General features: G+C 42.4%; 1 protein-coding gene across 2 annotated transcripts in view; it reads left to right on the top strand.

Annotated features, from left to right (window-relative positions):
• nr3c2 (nuclear receptor subfamily 3, group C, member 2) overlaps nt 1–5,558 on the top strand; it is a 123,786-nt gene extending 118,228 nt beyond the window's left edge. For both annotated transcript variants that reach the window (XM_053622090.1, XM_053622088.1), the window contains exon 9: nt 1–5,558. This exon is cut by the window's left edge and continues 373 nt beyond it. The gene's annotated coding sequence lies outside the window, so the exon portion shown is untranslated.
• The last annotated feature ends 12,342 nt before the right edge of the window (nt 5,559–17,900 follow it).

Below are 17,900 nucleotides of genomic sequence, written 5' to 3'. Positions count from 1 at the left end.
GGAGAGAGAGTCGAGTTGTCTGTAGCCAGCCAGTGAACTTTAGAGTTCATTTCTCCTTGTCCCCCAAAGACAATGCTGACTATCTATGGATATGAAGCCATATGTTTCTTTGGTAAAGCTGTAGTGCACAGGTACAAGTGTATAAATAATACTAAAACACAGATGTATACGGAGACACGGTAACGTCCTCGCCTCTACACTCTACATACAACCTGCAATGAAATACTGAGGCATTTATATTATTTAACTCATCTCAACACTACACATACTTACTCTTTGGATTTACAATTTACAGAAAAAAAAAATCTTTAAAAAAAAACAACAACAAAAAAAAAAACTGTCTATAGTATATTTCTGTAGCAACTGTATCACCATTAACAGGTTTTATTTAGTTTTTTTTTGTTTGTTTTTTTGTTTGTTTGTTTTTTTTTTTGGACAAAAAAAAAAGAGGCGAAAGCTCCATTTTCCAAGGGCTACACTACGTAAAATCTGAAAAGTGTGTCTAATTGGTGTGTATCAAACCACAACGCAGCGTGCACTGGCTTTTACCCTCGTTTAAATGAACAGAACAATCAAAGCTGAACTGATATGCAAGCCCTTCTTATTTTCAAAAACGAAACTAACGAGAATGTTTTTGTAGTCTTTGGGTACAGATGAGGGACGAAGTAATTACATCCCTAGCGTAGCGCTTTGAAAAAAAAAAAAAAAAAAGAACTGACTAATGTGATGAATGGGGAAGAAAAAAAAAAAAGAAATGAAAAGAAAAGAAAAAAAAAAGCACAGAAGGCCTTTGTTTTTATGATCTTGAGGTAAACGAGATGCTCACTTCACCGCTCTGGGAACCGAGTTTCTATTTCACTTCACAGACGACGCGAATGCTGAACGATCCGTGAGACCATCCGAGCAGAATCGAGTCGTGTTTAGCCGACTACGTTGTTGAGATTTATTTATTTACTCGTTTTTAAAATACACTTTTGAAATCTCTTCATCAGCCATTCTTTTATTCTCTGTACAATCTTTTGCTCCAGATATCTCCAAAAGGCTGTCTCGTGGCAAGCCAGACAGAAAGACTATTAGGGGGGGAAATGTGCATCTCCAGTAAAATAGACTGAACATTTTATAATGTGCTCCTTCGGAGTATAATCAGTCCCTCCAGGAGTTTTGTGATCGCGGGAATTACGGCGAAATCGTCCGAACGGCACTATATTCGGAGGATCTTGCAATTTTTTTTCAAAATTACTGCAGATTTTCTGCAGATTTGAGCCCAGACGCGTCAAAAATGCAGCAAAACCCTGTACAGACAGTGAAATGAATCTCTTATCCACTGTCTTATCCACTCTGTAGTGTGTCTGTGATTACCAAAGACAGGAATGTCAATGGTGAATGAATAAATGAATAAATTAAGGTTAGTCAAGACTCACTCGTGATGGAAGTCTAAAGGCTGTTGTTGTGGCGTTAATTAGCTTTAAAGTTTATGAAAAACATATATTTGTAGAACACTTCCAGAATTTTTTCCCCCCCTCAAGCCTCAAGTCACTGAATCATTTGTTCTTTTCTTTGGGGAGAGATTAGTTTTACTTCAAGAGTCAGCGGTTTTCACGCTGCTGTATACGAATACCGCAGAACCTTTTTGGGAACGCGAACGTAACACAAATAACGTTGTAATATTTCGCTCCGATATCGGAAAGGTGTGGGGGGGTTGGGGCGTGGGGGGACTACACCCAAACCCCAATAAGTGGAAAATAATGCTTTAAGGGAAACTGTATCTCTACTAAATTTACCTAAAGCACAAGACTATTTCCTGTTATTTTCAACTGTATTGCGCTCCAAACACAACCAACACCCCTAAAAACTCTCCATGCCTTACTACAATTATTCTCGATTTTTATTTTTAAATTTTATTTTTTAAAAAATATTATATGATACAATTACTGGTACTTATTTAACAGAACTGCTGAATTTTTTTTAATTTACAGGAGTGAAAAAAAAAAACAGAAACCATCACAGAAATTCTAATGGTTTCCACTACAAATACCATTACAAACCATCAGCTGTTAACTATTAAAACCATTACCATTATTGGTCCTTAACGGTATCCACTAGACATAACATGCCGCCAATAGAAGGCAACAGATTACCAGTAGAGACCCACAGGGAGCGTTACAGATTCCATTAAAACCAATACAATTCCCCTTATAACCATTAAAACCATTACAAATTCTATGAGGGTTTCTATTGTTTTGTTTGGTTCTTCAGCAGGGAGGTAATCACATATATGCTACAGATTTTTAAAAAAAAACAACAACAACAACAACATTTCGTATAATTCGCTGACGAAAAAGAAATTGATCAGTGATTGGCTCTGCGTAATCGATGTGACGTAAGCCCCGCCCACCATTTTCAGCGCCCAATCAGAACGACCAGAGTGGTTTTTTTTTGTTTTTTTTTAAACCATATATCATAATCTATTCACAATACAGATAGCTATTAAACCAGCTCCCTTACAATTAAATGAACAGTTTTTTAGGTTAACAACAACAACAACAACAACAACAACAACAATACATAAAAGAAGCATTACATGTGTGTACTTACATTAAAAAAAAACAAAAGTCTCCTTGGTTCTAACACGGTGCTTTTATTATTCAATAAAAACACTAGGTGTAAGATTCTCAGTAGCTGCACATGTTCACTTTGCTTTAGAAGAAGACGAACAGCTCATTTCACACGCATACAGTACAGCTTGCATACGGTAAACACTAGCATCACTAAACGGCACTACAAGCTACATTAGCCTCCGGCTCCGGGCGTATACACACGTAACCCGGTCACACTGCAGAAATAATGTTGCACATACAGTATACTCCTATTTTCCACATTTACGTTGCTGTACAGAGGACGAGTCCTTTCATATCCGCTTATAATTAGTCCTCTTGGGTCTTGGGGGAAATCCTACTGTTTAATGCTTAATAAAACTGTGGAGGTGAAACAGTGATGCTACTGATGGAAGTGAGAGGAAGAAGAAGAAGAAGAAAATAAATAAAAGCTTGAGTTTGTTCTGTAATGCTGTAATGTAAGATAGCGTAAGACAGAGGAGACGGATGGCGTTCCCAACCGGATTTACACAAACAGCTCTACAGATATCACTGAAATACACACCGATGCTAATATTAATGATGATGATGATTATTCATTCCTTAGTAAAATCATTGTTGTTTATTATTATTATTATTATTACGTGTGTTTTTTCAGCGATATATTTGGAGACATGTTTGAGTGGCTCGTCTCCTTCTGTGCCTCTGATTTGCACAGCAGAGATAATGTGACGTCCGAGAGGATCGGTGTGTGTCCAGTTTGTTTAAGTCACATGACTTGTGGGGAGGGTGAGATGGGATAAGGCACTTTTCTTCACATTGCCCTGTGTGTGTGTGTGTGTGTGTGTGTGTGTGTGTTACATTGTTAGTTTACATGCTCATTGTTGAAGTGTATAATGATGATAAAGTGGGAATATAGAGAAGCCCGGACGTTTCTTTAGACCCAGTCAGTCCCGTGTCGCTTTAACGTGTACATACACTGCTACTGCGCTGATGAACGTAAGAAAGCGTGTAAAGGACCTGAAAATAAGTTGTCAAATATTTTCTCCTTTTCTTTTCTCCTTTGTTTTGTTTTGTTTTGTTTTTTTTTTAAAAAAAAAAAAAAAACAACAACAACAACAAAAAACAAAAAAACAACAACGTTTGCTCCCTGTTTTTTTTTTTTCTGATTTCTTTTTTTTATATATATATATATATATATATAAGTACATAAATATATATGAATATATGTAAATGAGAATAAATGTTGAAAGGTTCATGGGATGTATGGCAAAGTATTTTTGAGAGAAATCTATTTTGCTGGTTTTAAAAAAAAAAAAAGAAAAAAAGAAAAAGAAAAGAAAATAGTACTTTGTCTACGAAGACTATACGAGATCTTTTTTTTTTTTTTTTTTTTTGTAAAGTGAATTGTTTATGCATGCTTTTTGAAGACGTTTACAGTGTATTTAAGAAGGGAAACTGTGCCTTTTTAATCTTGCGTGAGTTACCATTTTACAGTATCTATCTATTGTAAATAAATCAGTGCGTTATTATGTTGCTTTGTATGGAACATTTCTACTTTAACCATTTGTTGGGTGTTGGGAAAAAAAAAAAAAATGTTAGTGACCCCTTTTCATTTTGAATTTTTATGTTGTCGCCCGTTGTGTGTGTGTGTGTGTGTGTGTGTGTGGATGAATTCAGCTCAGTACCCCTGTAAGTATGAGTGATATGAATGTACTGTATGTACGTGTGAGCTACTTTTACGATCTGAATGTGAGATTGAGTAACCTTCCTCCTCCCCCCCCCCCCGCTGTTTTTCTTCCCTTTGCTTTGCTATGTGAAGGGATTCGAACCCGGTGCTGGTGCGTACAGCACGCCAAATTAAAGAAATAACAATCGCCAAACATGATGCCAAACTACGTCATGCTTTCGGTTGCCGCAAATCACTCTGTCATCCAGCGTTCATCCGTTTTAGAACAACCACATGCTTAGTAATGCTTCCTCGAATTTAGATTAGGTCAGAAAGAAAGAAAAAGAAAGAAAGAAAGAAAAAGGAAATACACACGTTGTGAGATTGTAGAAATCCTCGCGTTGTCTGTTCACACCACAGGAAAGCATTTAAAGACTTAAAGACAAGGGAGTTAAGATACAGAATATAAAATTAAAACAGAGCGACAGAGATGAATTACGACAACCTCAAGAGATGAAATTCCGTCGTGGTGCTGACAACACACACACACACACACACACACACACACACACACACACACACTCATACTGTTTGGGACTCAGAACCATCCAGAATGTTATGATCTTTCTTCTGTTTCATTTGAGATTTTTCTTCATCTCGCACAGAGGTAGCGCTTAACTGTTTTGTATATTTTTCTCTCTTTTTTTTTTGACTATAATATTGATACTATGCATTTGTATAAAGGCATTTCCGCGTCTTTCTGCGACGTAAGGGCAACGTGTGTTTCCTGTCTCAGACCACCATGTTAAACACACACAGCTTCTTCTTCTTCTTCTTCTTCTTCTTCTTCTTCTTCTTCTTCTTCATGTCTCTGTGCAGGACTGTTAATGAAGAACAGTCAAAAAGCTCCCTTTTTTTATTTATTTATATAATTTTTTTTTGTCCAGTGTGTCAGATGTTAATTTTGGGGAAAAAAAAAAAAACTAATGCTGGATGATGAGTCCAGCTCCTAGAGACAAAGCCATATCTCCTCCTCCTCCTCCTCCTCCTCCTCCTGTTTGAGATGAAAACCCATTTCCTGTTCATATTGGACTTTCTTTTTTTCTGACAGACTTTTTAATTCTAATACTTTGTACACTACCGGTTAGCGAAACTCACTCGACCGTACGGAAATATTCAACATCAGCAAACGACAGATGCAACTAGTTCCTCTAAACTGTATATCTTGATTCAGATATTGCCATAACTGTGTTTGGAGAAATATTGAGGGATTCCAATAAATCCACTAACACCTGCATCATGTGTGAGTCGATATTTTTGTGTGGGATGCTGAAGATCACATGAGCTTTAAAATAAAGTCTTACGGTGATGTTAAAGCCACCAGGAGAGACTGGGGACAGGTCCAGGACAGACTGAGGGCAGACCCAGGTCAGATCCAAGATAGATCAAGGACAGACTGAGGGCAGACCCAGGACAGACTGAGGGCAGACCCAGGACAGATCCAGGACAGACTGAGGGCAGACCCAGGACAGACCCAGGACAGACTGAGGGCAGACCCAGTGCAGACCCAGTGCAGATCTAGGACAGACTGAGGGCAGACCCAGGACAGACCCAGGACAGACTGAGGGCAGACCCAGGACAGACCCAGTGCAGACCCAGTGCAGATCTAGGACAGACTGAGGGCAGACCCAGGACAGATCCAGGACAGACCCAGGGAAGACCCAGGACAGACCCAGTGCAGATCTAGGACAGACTGAAGGCAGATCCAGGGCAGACACAGGACAGACCTAGGACAGACTTGAGGGCAGACCCAGGACATATCCAGGGCAGACAAAGGACAGACATGGAACAGATCCAGGACAGACACAGGACAAACCCAGTACAGACTAAGGGCAGACCCAGGACAGATCTAAGGCAGACACAAGACAGACATGGGACAGATCTAGTACAGACTGAGGGCAGACCCAGGACAGATCCAGAAGAGACTGAAGGCAGATCCAGGGCAGACACAGGACAGACCCAGGACAGACTTGAGGTCAGACCCAGGACATATCCAGGGCAGACAAAGGACAGACATGGAACAGATCCAGGACAGACACAGGACAAACCCAGTACAGACTAAGGGCAGACCCAGGACAGATCTAGGGCAGACACAAGACAGATCTAGGGCAGACACAAGACAGACCAGGGGTCAGATCCAGTACAGACCTAGGGCAGACGCAGGACAGACATGGGACCGATCTAGGGCAGACACTGGACAGACCCAGGGAGTCAAACAACTAGCAATGCTCTACTAATGTACTGCTCTACTAATGTAATTAATTAGTTCATGTATACAGAATTGGATGAGGCTTGATTAGCTGGAATGGGCTACCATTAACCTGGGTAAATAGATAAAATAAAATAGAAAATAACATCATAATTGTTGAGACCAAGTTAGCAAACTGGAACGGCTACCAATAAATTGTGCTAAAAAATGTCAAAAGTTAATTAGAAAGCTGGAAAGCTCTGCCAATAAACAAGGAAAAAAATAGGTAACTAATCTAAACTAAAAACAAAATCAGCCATAACATTAAACCCACCTGCCTAATATTGTGTAGGTCCCATTGTACCAGCAAAACAGCTCTGCCCCATCAAATCATGGACTCCACAAGACCTCTGAAGGTGTGCTGTGGGATCTGGCACCAAGACGTTAGCAGCAGTCCTGTAAGTTGTGAGGTGGGGCCTCCATGGATCAGACTTGTCCGGCACATACTACATTGAGATCTGGGGAATTTGGAGACCAAGTCAACACCTTGAACTCTTAGTCATGTTCCTCAAATCATTCCTGAACAATTTTTTTGCAGTGTGGCAGGGCGCATTATCCTGCTAACGGGCCACTGCTATTAAGTATTACCGTTGCCATGAAGACCCAGGATAGATCCAGGACAGACTGAAAGTAGATCCAGGGCAGACACTGGACAGACCCAGGGCAGACCTAGGACAGACTTGTCCGGCACATCCCACAGACGCTCGATCAGATTGAGATCTGGGGAATTTGGAGACCAAGTCAACACCTTGAACTCTTAGTCATGTTCCTCAAACCATTCCCGAACGATTTTTTTGCAGTGTCTCAGGACGCATTATCCTGCTAAAAGAGGCCACTGCCATTAGGGAATACCGCTGCCATGAAGGAGTGTACTCGGTCTGCAACAACGTTTAGGTAGGTGGTACGTGTCAATGTAACATCTACATGAAAACCAGGACCCCAGATTTCCCAGCAGGAACTGAGAGGCTCAAACCTGTTCCAGCATGACGATGCCCCTGTGCACAAAGCGAGCTCCATGAAGACCCCATTTGCCAAGGTTGGAGTGGACGAACTGGAGTGTCCTGCACAGAGCCCTGACCTCAACCCCACTGAACACCCTTGGGATGAACTGGAACACCGTCTGCACCCCAGACCTCCTCATCCAGTAGCTGAATGATCACAACTCCTCACAGCCGTGCTCCAAAATCCAGTGGAAAGCCTTCCCAGAAGAGTGGAGCTTATTATAACGGCAAAGAGGGAATAAATCTGGAATGGGATGTTCAACAACAACGCATATGGGTGTCATGGACAGCTGTCCATAAACCTTTGGTTATATGGTGTATATTAGACATCAAACCAATTCTAATGTGAATTTTCGAATATTTAGAAATATCTTCCACCGACAGACAGATATTCCAATACTGCAACACTTGTTACTTGGAATCTCACTGAAGCGGAAGTTCTTAGATATAATAATGTGAACATGAGCTCAGCTGTAACTCCATCAATTAGAAGTCACTCTGTAGGTTTATAATCACTTAGATTAGTAATTAAAGAGACCACCACTGAGCAGATATCATTCTCACATCAGCACCGCAGTGACGCTCGCATGGCTGTGTGTGTGTACGTGTGTGTGTGTGTGGAGTACTCTTTATTACACACACCTACCCTGCTGACTGTCACCTTGTCGGTGTTCTGTTAGCGATTAAATCTCATATTTCTCCGTGCATATGCATTTCCGTTCTCTAGTCTTTCCACACAGTTTATTTATTGTCGTGTTAATTTGTCACATGTAGGTCATGTGGTTTTATTTTTCATATCACCCCTCCCCCCACCCTCCACATGATTCGTTTATTTTCACGTGATCCCACTTTCACATCAGACATAACACTGCAGGACATGGAGAAATGCATCTTGACACGGTTTTCACGTCTGATCGCGTATTACTCACATGATCACGTGAGATGAATGGGATTTTATTTATTTATTTTCGTAAGGGGAAGCTTGCCGGACAAAGCAAAGTCACATTCATTAGCATGTGAGCGTACTGGACTTGTGGCTTGTGGGGGGGGATTCTGTTGGATACGAGTGTGGATAATCAGAGGATGATGGTGGATTGGGCTGTAGCGTGATCTGATCCACAGAGGAGGCAGTGGAGAAGTCAGAGTGGGTGGTGAGGGGTGAAGGAATAAAGAACCAGGAGGAGAAGCCAAGTATGAAGGAGTGCCAGTAGAAGGAAGAAAGGAGAGAGAGAGAGAGAGAGAGAGAGAACTATAGAGTGTGAGAGAATATTGACAGAGAGACAGAAAATCAGAGACAGGCAGAGAGAGAGATACAGAGAGAGAGAGAGACAGCCAGAGACAGAGGAAGACAGACAGACCGAGAGAAAGAAACAGCAAGAGAGTGAGTGAGAGAAAAGAAAGAAAAATGTAAGACGGTCAGAGAGACAGACAGACAGAAAGACAGACACACCCTGAGAGAAATAGACATTGAGTGAGAACGATACAAGTGAAAAACAGAAAACATGGAAGAAAGAAAAATGTAAGAGAAAGAGAGAGAGAGAGAGAGAGAGAGAGAGAGCGAGTCGGACACAGACAGATGGACAGACAGTCAGACAGAGAGAGAGAGAGACAGACAGACTGAGAAAGAGAAGAGTGAAAAAGGAAAAAAGAAAAATGAAAGAAAAAATGTATGAAAGACAGTGTCCGAGACAGACAGACAGACAGACAGACAGACGTGACAGTAAGGAGGGAAAATTGATGAAAGGAAGTGCACTGAGAGTGTGGAAAAGTGGAGCGGAAAAATGAAGTGAGAAATAAAGGAGTGTGTGTAGTGCAGACAGAGAGGAAGTGATGAGTGGAGAGGACTCACTCTGTGTGAAGGAAGGCATGCTGAAATACATAAAGACAATTAGTATTTATAGACTGTATTCAGCACAGAATGTGTGAGTGTGTGTGTGTGTGTGAGAGAGAGAGAGAGAGAGAGAGAGAGAGATTATAAACTAGTTGTTTGCTCCATTTGTTCATTGGCACGGCAGAAAGCTGGAGAAGGGAAATTGCTCACGGAAAGAGCAAGACAGTGACACGAGAACGCACGATGCATTAACGGAATAACACCTTCCTGTCTCTGGAGAGAAAATTCCCCATTAACCCTGTTAGGAGTCGAGTCAGAAAACACACAGTCGCCTGCCAGGAGCTGAGGAGAGACTGAGGAGAGACTGAGGAGAGACTGCACTGTACTTCTATACAAACACACAGCCCACTTTACATCTACTGCCAGCACTGCGCGCTGCCAGGGAAACACAATCGACCACACACACACACACACACACACACACACACACACACACACACACACACACACATACAGCCTTCTGCGCCCCAGTTTTCTCTCTGCACAGACGGACTCTCGCACTTTTTTTTTTCTACGCATCCCTCCATTTCACGGTTGTGTTCATGTGAAACAGGAACAATAATGTGATTTTGCTGCACGTCTCCGCCGGGATGAGACTCAAACCTCGGCGTGAACAAGTCCGAGTCCGCGTCGTGAGAGGGGGAATAAAAAAAACAGCCATGAAAAAGCCATGAAATAAACACTAACCGTGTTTTACAGCAAAAAAACATATAAATGACAGAACACCGAGTTCAGTGTAGCAGAAAAGGGATTAAAGAACAGTGAAAGAACAGCAAGAGGAGATCAAAGTGGAAAGAAGAAAGAAAGCGTGAAAGTAAGAAAAGCGAATGAAAGAGAAAGGAAGAAAGAGAGGAGGAGGAGGAGTAGGAGAGGAAGTGTCTGTGGTGAGTGGTCTGGTCCTCTGGAGGGGAAAGGAAATGGAAATGTTGGGATTTTTTTTTTTTTTTTTTTTTTTTATATGAACACAACATACACTACATGTGAAATTGTGGCCAAAAGTCCAAAAGGATAAGACAGTGAAGAAGTGAGACAGCGTGAAAGAGTAAAGCAGAGTGAAAGAGTAAGACAGTGAAAAATGAGACAGAGTGCAAGAGTGAGGCAAAGTGAGATCATGTGTGACAGAGTGAGAGATTGAAAGAGTAAGACAGAGTGAAATAAAGTGAGAAAAGAGTGAGAGAGACAGAGTGGGCCATAAGAGAAACAGATTGAGATAACGTGTGAGAGTGAGGCAGAGAAAGAACGAGAGAGTGAGACAGAGTGATAAGAAAAACAATGAAAAGAGTGAGATAGAGAGAGTATAATGAGAGAAATAGTGAAACAGAGTGAGAGTCAGGCAGAGTAATAAGAGATAGAGGGAGAGGATGAGGCAGTGATTAGAGAAACAGTGAAAAGTGAGAGAGTAATAAGAGAAAGAGTGAGATAGAGTGAGAGAGAGAGAGAGAGTGTGAGGCAGAGTAATAAGAAAGAAGTGAGAGTGAGACAGTGATTACAGAAACAATGAAAAGAGTGAGATAGAGTGTGACAGAATGATAAGAGAAAGAGTGAGATAGTGAGATAGAGTGAGGGAGAAATAAGAGAACGAGTGAGAGAGTGAGAGAGTAATGGCAGAAACAGTGAAAAGAGTGAGAGAGTAATAAGAGAAAAAGTTATAAAGAGTAAGAGAGCGAGGCAGAGTGATAAGAGAACGAGTGAGAGAGTGAGAGAGAGTGAGACATTGTGATGCAGATTGAGAGAGTGAGACAGAGTGATAAAGAGTAAGAGAGTGAGGCAGAGTGATAAGAGAACGAGTGAGATAGAGTGAGTGTTATTAGAGAAATAGTTAAACAGAGTGAGAGTGAGACAGTGTGATGCAGATTGAGAGAGTGAGACAGAGTGATAAAGAGTGAGAGAGTGAGACAGTGATACGAGAACGAGTGAGACAGAGTGAGTGTTATAAGAGAAATAGTTCAATAAAATGAGATAGTGAGAGAGAGTGAGACAGTGTGATACAGATTGAGAGAGTGAGGCAGAGTGATAAGAGAACGAGTGAGACAGAGTGAGTGTTATAAGAGAAACAGTGAGAGAGTGAGAGAGAGTGAGACAGGGTGAGTGTTATAAGAGAAACGGTGAGAGAGAGTGAGACAGGGTGAGCGTTATAAGAGAAACAGTGAGAGAGAGTGAGACAGGGTGAGTGTTATAAGAGAAACAGTGAGAGAGAGTGAGAGAGAGAGTGAGACAGGGTGAGTGTTATAAGAGAAACAGTGAGAGAGAGTGAGACAGGGTGAGTGTTATAAGAGAAACAGTGAGAGAGAGTGAGAGAGAGAGTGAGACAGGGTGAGTGTTATAAGAGAAACAGTGAGAGAGAGTGAGAGAGAGTGAGACAGGGTGAGTGTTATAAGAGAAACAGTGAGGGAGAGTGAGAGAGAGTGAGACAGGGTGAGTGTTATAAGAGAAACAGTGAGGGAGAGTGAGAGAGGGTGAGACAGGGTGAGTGTTATAAGAGAAACAGTGAGAGAGAGTGAGCGAGAGTGAGACAGGGTGAGTGTTATAAGAGAAACAGTGAGACAGTGAGAGCGAGAGTGAGACAGAGTGAGAGAGTGAGAGACTTCTGATGAAAAGAACTACTTGCTTTGAAAGCAGGCACATAAGCCTGCGCTTTCACACACTGCATCACACTTCTAACTCCGAGCACGACAGCAAACACAGGAAAGAGACACGAATCTGAAAAACACAACATGGACTCCCATTTACACCTGTGGAGCTGGTCACATGACTCACTTCATACCACAAGCTGAAGACTGAGATTAAGGTTTGTCTCCTCTCGTCTGTACTTAAAGTTCATCCACTTCGTCCGATCTGAATTTAAACACATTCTTCAGGGGATCTGTTTCGAAAAATGCCCCCGAAAGTGCTATTTCTTACCATGAACTATATTTCTGAAATATATCAAATCATGAAATATATTTATCTTGAGGGTTTTTTTTTTTTTAGTCTTTCCGGGGAACTTGATCATGGCGTATTCTTCATCCAGCAAAAAGTCTGATATTTTTATTGTCAGTTCAATGGAGTGTGTAGCTGCCACAAGCTGAGAGAGAGAGAGAGAGAGAGAGAGAGAGAGAGAGAGAGAGAGAGAGAGAGAGAAGGAGTAATCCTGATTGGCTGGATATTGGTGGTCCACATCATTTGTTTCAACAGAATCATCTACAGAGTTTCTCCTCAGAGCAGATGTTTTATTCAAGTTTCTGCAGTGCGATCAGGGAACGCTGAGAAATATTAAAAAAAAAAAAAAAGTCTCCAATAAAATTCGGAGAGATGTAGCTGTAATGCGCTACGCCACGTCCTGCCACTAATTCCTACATTCCTTATCCCCCAAAATACTTCTAACAAATGTGAATACTGTCATTCAGCTGTGTAATATGACCACATTTATTCCCAAGTACATTCTTGGTCAGACTCAAGTAAGAGAGAAGCTTCAGACAGATAGACAGATACAGGAATGGGAGAAAAATGAAAGAGAAACAGAGAGGGAGGAGAGAGAGAGAGAAGCTGGTGATGAAAATAATGACTCGGTTCCAACCCAGGCACAGAGACGATAAAGGCTCGCTACTAGTCAAGCAGGCAGGCATGCAGATGGACAGATGAGGCACTGTAGAAGTTACATCATAAAAATCAGGACAAGAAAGCAAAGAGCAGGCGAGAGAGAGAGAGAGAGAGAGATAGAGAGAGAGAGAGGAAGTGAGAGAATGTGAGTGCAAAAAGAGCAAGAGCGAAAGACAGAGAGACGAGAGAAATGACAAGATGAGGCTCGAACCCCAGCAGATGAAGCGGGTGGGGAGTGGGAGGGAAATGGAAAGATGGAAAGATGGATAGAGGGTGTAGTGGAGAGTGAGAGAGTGAGAGAGAGAGAGAGAGAGAGAGAGAGAGAGTATGCCTACCTCATTAGCTCGGCTCGTTTGATTATGTAAGCGCCTGATGCCCTGGCACGCTGCCTATTTTTAGTCTCTCCCACCTCCCATCATCAGCCCTATTAGCTCTTTTAGACTTTACTACATCACCATAATTATGTAATACACAACACACACACACACACACACACACACACACACACACTTTCACAGCGGCCTCAAAGACTTCCGCATGCTAATGATAAGAACCGTGCAACAAAATGTGATAGCATTCACACACACACACACACACACAGTTAGAGAAGTCTGGAAGTGATTTGTGCACTAATTACTCAGAGACAGACGCATGTAACAGGAAGAAGAAGAAGAAAAAAGTTTCACTATATTTTCGAGCGAGAAGAAGAAGCAGCAAAATTCCAAAAGCTAGAAAATGGCTCCTTTTTTTTTTTTTTTTTTTGCTTCCAGGAAGTTTCTTCCTGTGCGCCCTAGCCTCACATCCGACACTTCAGAAATCCTCAGAGCTGCCTAGCGCTACACATGATAAAACTAACTCGTTCACCTCTTCTTTCCACAGTTTATGTCATTTGTACAACGATGAACGGAAATGAACTGGAATGTGGGACATATAATAAATAATATATCAAGAATATCCAGGAACTATGGTGGAAGATGGTGATAGATCTTCCCATCCAAAAAGGATAGAAATAGTGATGGTGAACGGATATTTTAAGAAGAACGAGGAGCACAGGGTGACATAAGAGGACGATGTCCTACGCGACCTGAGATCGGACACTGTAAGGTGGTGGCAGGGGATGGTGTGGCTGGACAGCATCGGATGACGGTTCGTAGGACGACTTAGGATGGAGGTGAAGAAGGAGAAAACTGAGAAATGAACCAAGGATCAGATGGTGTAACCTGAAGGAGGAAGACCGGTGTGATATTCAGAGAGGAGGTGAGACAGGTGCTGGATGACTGGAGAGAGTTACTCGGTGTGGCATCTGGACAGAGGAAGGAAGACAAAGAGACTCGGAGGTAGAATGAGGACGTCCAGTTTTCTTTCGCTTTAAACTCAATCCGTGGTGTGGTACTGTCACGTAAGGAGGTTGGGGACGGACGCAAATGCAGAGGAGTTTTATTATTAGGAGATATAGGCAGACAAATCCAAATCATGAAACAATAGCGTGGTCAAAACAGGTCAGGCGATCAGCAAGCAGGATAAACTAGACTAAGACGAGACTCGATTAACGAGGAGAAACATAAAGAAACGTGAAACTAGGAAGAAAGGCTTGGTACACGACAGAGACCGAGCGTAATACTTCGCAAAGCCATCGTGTTGACACCGTCTCTCTACACTGTGGAGTGAGTGTGTGTGAGATTGGTAACAGGTGTGTGTGATTAGAACTCCGGAGAAGGTGAACGCGTGCGTGTGTCGGCCATGTTTGTATTTCGTGGTGCATCCTGGGAAATGGAGTCACTGGTTTGCTATGATATGACAGTTACCTTATTTATTTTTTTTTTTACGTAGCCAATTCGTTCTCGACATTTAATCCAGTCGCCAAATGATACTTTTATCACGAACTTTCCGAACAACCTCCTCCCAAACGGAACGATTATGTAGCATTTGTTCAAACAGCGTTTGATAACGTCGTCCTCCCCAAACTGAGACGAAACATAAAGTTTCAGCTGTCGTCCAGGTTGCGGCTTATCTGTTGCTCCGTCGGTGCACACTGAGGCGCGGCACCATGATACGTATGACGCACGGGGCTTTTGTGATGGGTCGTCAGCAGGCAGACGAAGACACGCCCGTCTCGGCAATTCCTACAGAAACTGATTATCCTGTGCGAACTGGCGATAAATATCGAAGACGTTCCGTAGTAACAATTACTTTACAGTCATACGTCCTGAAAACTAATCCCGTCTGAATAGGGTTTTAGGGAGGGGAAGATGACTTGTACTGATCGGTCAGACAGAGGGATTGAGCTGGGAAGGACGTGTCGAGGAGAGTGTATTGAGAAGGTGGATGGAGTACTTTGTGGAGATGATTAATGAAGGAAATGAGAGAGAGAGAGAAGGTTGGATGATGTGGAGATACAAGATCTCTTCTTCCAGGGAGTCCTGATCAGACCCGAGATGGTGAATCAGGAAGTGCCGGGGATGTTAGTTAGTTAGGATGACGTGAGGATCATCTATGAAGACGATGAAGAGTGGAAAGGTGGTTGGTCCAGATGAGATGTTTAGGATGGATGCCAGTGGCGTTTTTAACCAGACTGTATACAAAATCTTGGAAAGCCAGAGGATGCCTGAGGAGTGGAGAAGCAGTGTATTGGTACTGCGCAGAGCTGAGGTAACTACAAAGGCGTAAATTTGATCTGCCACCCCATGAAGTTATGGGAACGAGTAATGGGAGCTAGTTTGAGAGCAGAGGTGAAGATCTGTGAACAGCAATATGGGGTCGTGTCAGTAAAGAGCACTACAGATGTGATGTGTGCATTGAGAGTGTTGATGGAGAAGTATAGAGAAGGCCGGTAGGAGTCGTGTGTTTACGGATTTAGAGAAAGCGGATAACAGGGTACCCAGAGAGGAGTTGTGGTACTGTATGAGGAAGTTGAGAGTGGCAGAGAAGTATGTGAGGGATGGTTTGGTCTGCGGTAGGAATGGCAGACTGGTTCAAGGTAGATCCGGATTGCATCAAGGATCGGCTCTTAGTCCTTTCTTGTTTGCAATGGTGATGGGCAGGTTGATGAATGAGATCAGACAAGAGTCCCCATGGACTGTGATGTTCGCAGATGACACCGTAATCTGTAGTGAGAGTAGGTAACCGGTTGAGACGAGTCTGGAGAAGTGGAGGTAAATCGAGAAGGGGAATGAAAGTCAGTAGGGGCAAGATGGAGTACATGAGCGGGAATGAAAGGGAGGGTAATGAAATGTTGAGGTTGCAAGGAGTAGAGGTGGTGAAGGTGGACGAGTTTAAATACTTGGGGTTACCTGTCTAAAGTAATGGAGAGTGTGGTAGAGAAGTGAAGAAGAGAGTGCAGGCAGGGTGTAACGGAGTGAAAGGGAACGTTTACAAGACGGACGTGACACCAGCTATGTTCTATTGTTTGGAGGTGGCGACACTGGAACAAAAACAGGAGGCGGAGCTGGAAGTGCCAAAGTTGAAGATGCTGTGATTTTCATTGGGAGTGGTGAGCATGGACAGGATTGACAACAGGTAGGACAGTTTGGAGACAAAGTGAGAGAGGCGAGACTGAGATGGTTTGGGCATGTGCAGAGGAGGGAAGCGGAGTATATCGGGAGAAGAATGCTGAGGATGGAAGTGTCAGGCAGGAGGAGAAGAAGAACAGCAACCTGAGTAAACACACAATACAGATTTTATTTATTTATTTTTGAAGCAAAAAAAGTTACCCGACACCTACCACCAATGTGAAAAAGTAATTACCCCCTTAAACCTAAATCTGGTTATACAAACTTGAGCAGCAATAACTGCAACCAAACACTTCTGATAACTGTAAATCAGTCTCTCTCTTACTTCTAGGACTAGGACTTACTCCTATGCTTTGGATCATTGTCTTGCTGCATAATCCAGGTGCACTTGAGTTTCAATTTACAGACTGAAGACCGGACATTCCCCTTTAGGATTTTCTGGTAGAGAGCAGAATTCATGTTTCCCTCAGTTATTGCACGTTGCCCAGGCCCTGAAGCAGTAACGCATCCCCACACCATCACACTTCCACCACCACCATGCTTGACCGTAGGTATGATGTTCTTTTTGTGGAAATCTGTGTTTGGTTTACGCCAGATGTAACGGGACTTCTGTCTTCCAAACAGTTCTACTTTCGACTCATCAATCCACAGAACATTCTCCCAAAAGGTTTGAGGATCATCAAGGTGTGTTTTGGTAAAATTCAGACGAGCCTTAATGTTCTTCTGGGTCAGCAGTGGTTTTCACCTCGCCTCTCTTCCATGGATGTCATTTTTGCCCAGTGTCTTTCTGATAGTGGAGTCATGAGCAGTGACCTTTACTGATGCAAGAGAAGCCTGTAGGTCCTTTGATGTTTTCCTTGGCTCTTTTGAGCTCTTGGAGGAATTTTGGAAGTGCGGCCACTTCCCTACTGGTTCATTAAGGTTCACTACTGTGCCGAGTTTTTCCATTTGGAGATAACGGCTCTCGCTGTGGTTCTTTGGAGTCCCAGAGCCTTTGAAATAGCGTTGTAACCCTTTCAGACTGATGTATTTCAATCACCTTTTTCCTCATCATTTCTGGAATTTCTTTCAACTTTGGCACAGCGTGTTACTGGGTAAGACCTTTTAACCAGCTTCATCCTGTTGATAATGTTCTATTGAAGTGTTGATGTGATTGAACAGGGTTTGCAGTAATCAGGTCTCAGCTGAACCCCATTATGAATGCAGTTTCATAGATTTGGGGAATTAGTAACTATTGGGGCAAATACATTTTCACACAAGCCCAGTTGATAATGGATAACGTTTTTGCTTCAGTAAATAACTACCATTTAAAACTGTCATTTGTGCTGACTCAGGTTGCCTTTGTTTTC

This window comes from Ictalurus furcatus, chromosome 3, assembly GCF_023375685.1.
Source record: "Ictalurus furcatus strain D&B chromosome 3, Billie_1.0, whole genome shotgun sequence".
NCBI classification, from domain to species: domain Eukaryota; kingdom Metazoa; phylum Chordata; class Actinopteri; order Siluriformes; family Ictaluridae; genus Ictalurus; species Ictalurus furcatus.
The sequence above is the reverse complement of the archived record's forward strand: the minus strand, read 5'-3'. Positions and strand labels throughout refer to the sequence as shown.